Source organism: Bombus impatiens, unplaced genomic scaffold (genome assembly GCF_000188095.3).
Source record: "Bombus impatiens unplaced genomic scaffold, BIMP_2.2 scf_0269, whole genome shotgun sequence".
Taxonomy (NCBI): Eukaryota; Metazoa; Arthropoda; class Insecta; order Hymenoptera; family Apidae; genus Bombus; species Bombus impatiens.
In genome coordinates, this window is record NT_176688.1 from 32,513 (window position 1) to 35,842 (window position 3,330).

Genomic DNA, 3,330 nt, shown 5'->3' on the forward strand with positions numbered 1-3,330 from the left:
GGGGGGGGGGGTAATTAATAGGGTAGAGATAAATTGATAGAAGATTAGAACTAAAATTTTATTAGAACTAAATACTAAATAGACTCTATATAATAGAATACTAAATAGACTAACTAATAGAGAACTAAAATAGAACTAAATTGTATTAGAACTAAAATTACAATTGGAATAATAAATTATATGTTTACCATGATAAAATAATTGAAAATAAAAAAGGGTTAGGTATGTTTTATAATCTAAAATTTGCGATATTTTAAAAATGAAAAAGTTTTATTCCAAATCTTTTTGTACGTTCTTTCTTCTCAAAAGTTCAATGGAATAAGACATTAATCTTGAGATTCCAAGAGATACTTAGCGCAAATTGCTGAATTTCATCAGGAAATCGATTTAGAGAAAAAGCGTAGCTCGGTTAATCGGAAAATACGATCTTCCTAAGCACGTAATCTAATTAAACGGGTGTATGTTACGTGAAAAGTACCTATGTACATTACATACTATACTGGATAGCAGAAGCCTTACTCAGATAAATACGACCATGTTCTTCAGTAAAACCATTCTCTTCTATCATTGGCGTTTTTACCACTTATCGACGGATTTCTCTTATCAAATCGCACGATTCCTTAAAGTTATTTACGTATTTAGAAATATTCGTTCGCTGAACGTAGTAATTCGCTGTTCTTCCTTTCGTAAATATAACGAAATAAGTGGTTACGAGCGAATATTATGTAACAGAAGATTAAATTTTTATGGTTTTCTGATTATTGCATTTTCATGTAGCTCTATACAATTTGTATGATTTAATTAACTTATTATGCAACTGTACATAACAGCTATTGACACTATGCTTAAATTTTGTGCTTTCGCAATAATCGTTTAAAATTGTTATCTAAATTTTTGGTATCAGTTAAATATTTTCTATCGAACTTTTAAAATTTTGATTTTAATTTTATTAGAAAATATTGCCATTTCTTCACGACGAGTATACTCGTCAAAAATAACTAACTGATTAAGCGTTTGACGAATACTTTTCTTCAAACAAGTACCTAACATTCACATATTAAATTCTTTAAATTCTTCATCGTCCAATTTATCGTTTTAAACTTACGTGATTAAGGACGAGCGAAACATCAATATGTCGGGTTAACATTAGAATTTAGGGCGCCTAACGATTCTTCGTTTGAATTAGCCATCGTTTTACAAAACAGAGATTATATTTACGCGTATATACAAGACTTTTTTCAAAGTATAATGAATATTGAGTTTAACGAATAATAAGATTAACGAATAAATAGGTTTAACGAATAATAAGTTTAACGAATAATTAACAATGTTCTTGGGTTCAACGGGATAACTCTTTACTATGCGTAGAATAATTTTAGGCATAAAAATACGATTGCTGAGACGCTCGGTAAACTGCTCGATGTGTCACTTTCCAAGGCGATCACACGAATAATAATCTGATGGAAATCTTTCTCGCTGTACGATTGCATTTTGTTTGTTATATGCTCGTTGGAAGCATCGAGAAGGTTCCAATCGCCGTTGCTAGGCAGTTTCTGTCTGGAGTTTAATTATCAATACAACGTGTGTCCCATTATATCGACACCTCCAAAGTACAATCCCATGTGGCCAGGCCCGTTCTTGAGGCCGTATGCCACCACAACCACATTTCTAGGGAGAACCATACAACCGCTCCACACCTTCGTCAGGCAAAACGTTCATCCCGTGACTGTGGCTACGTTCGGCGACCAGTTGTCACCTCGAGCCCAATTTTGCTATCACAAATCTCGAGCAATTACGATCAGATCGAATGACAACAATTGCTTAATTACAACTATGATAAAATCTAGGCTCAAGCATTAGAGAACTCTCCCAAAATTGCAAATGGAAGGTTCCGGTTTTCCTTTCATCTCCGACAAATAAGAAGCTTTCAAGTAGCGTGAAAACAAAACATAAAAATCCGAAATCGATCTTAGTTCTGAAGAAACTTGTTAAAAGAAGAAGAAGACGTGATCCGATTAGTGAATCGAGATTCCAAATATGATTCCTTGTTTGTCGAAACCATTGTTTCATCAAAGCGAACTGTTCCGTTCATTTTTCCCTGCTAATTCAATTTCCTTCGCTATTAATGAAATTTTACAAGACATATTGTCGGTACTAATAAATTATCTTACATACATCACATAGCAGTAACGAATCAGGTATTAAATTAAGGGAAATTTTACGAGTGAATTGTATAAATTGTACAGATCCTCTAATCTATTTCACGTCAGACTATAACATGATAAAAACAAAATCTACAGGGTGGTTGGTGGTACAAACGGAATGGGGGTGATTCTACGCGAAAAAAGAAGTCAAAAATATAGAATAAAAATTTTTCGTTCGAGGCTTTGTTTTCGAGAAAATCGACTTTGAATTTTCGCTCGGTACGCGTGCACTTTATCGCGTCTCGTTCTCACGCGTATCGGATCTCACTGTAGATCGTTGTCTCGATGGAAAAATTAAAAAAAAAATCTTTTTCTATATTTTCGACTTCTTTTTTCGCGTAGAATCACCCCCTTTCCGCTTGTGCCACCAGTTACCAACCACCCTATATAACTTACAATTTGTACATGAAGCCGTGTATTTACCAACGTAGAAAGTCTGTAATTCTCTTGCAAAACAGAACTAACGATATTAACAAAATTTTCCAAGTCAGAAGTTATCATAATGGTGATATTTATTAAATTTTACATATTGTGTATTATAATATTCTAAATATTAATAATATTTACCAGATTCTATAGGTATTATACTGTCTAATTTTATTAATACTGCCAATTTAATGAAGTTAAATATCTAAATGAAAGTCTAATGTATTAAATGTGTACGTAATATACCTTCCATATATATAGCAACAACGTTACTCACTTATTTATTACCATAAATTTTCGTTTCCCTTTGTAGTTATATAAAATATTGTTATACAAAAAACTCAAGATCAGCTTGATATTTCAGAAAATGCAGGGCATCGAAACATCAAGATGCATTCATCCGATAAGTCTGCTCGAATACAATAAATTTCATTTTAAACATTTTTTAGAAAGTCAATAGACAACGAGTTATGTCAGTTAGCAATTCCTATTGACTCAAACTATATAAACGCACAAATAAAAATGTATTTTCCCCGTACAGGAAAAACGTGATAAATTCATTTTTGTTACTTTTCCGACTTTTATGTCACTTGGCGGTCAAAAAGAAGTATTTTGATATAAAATAATTGAGGAAGAAGATATAACTTAAGAATAGTAATTTCTGATTATAGTAAATAGTCGAGCAAGGGAATGATCTTGT

General features: G+C 32.3%; 1 long non-coding RNA gene across 1 annotated transcript in view; it reads right to left on the reverse strand.

The window, feature by feature from the left end:
• LOC117151549 overlaps nucleotides 1-2,610 on the reverse strand; it is a 15,622-nt gene extending 13,012 nt beyond the window's left edge. Inside the window, exons 1-2 of the long non-coding RNA XR_004461571.1 lie at nucleotides 2,601-2,610; nucleotides 1,915-1,924 (exon numbers count right to left, since the gene is read on the reverse strand). This is a non-coding gene — a long non-coding RNA (uncharacterized LOC117151549). The remainder of the gene's footprint in view (nucleotides 1-1,914; nucleotides 1,925-2,600) is intronic.
• Between the last annotated feature and the right edge of the window lie 720 nt (nucleotides 2,611-3,330).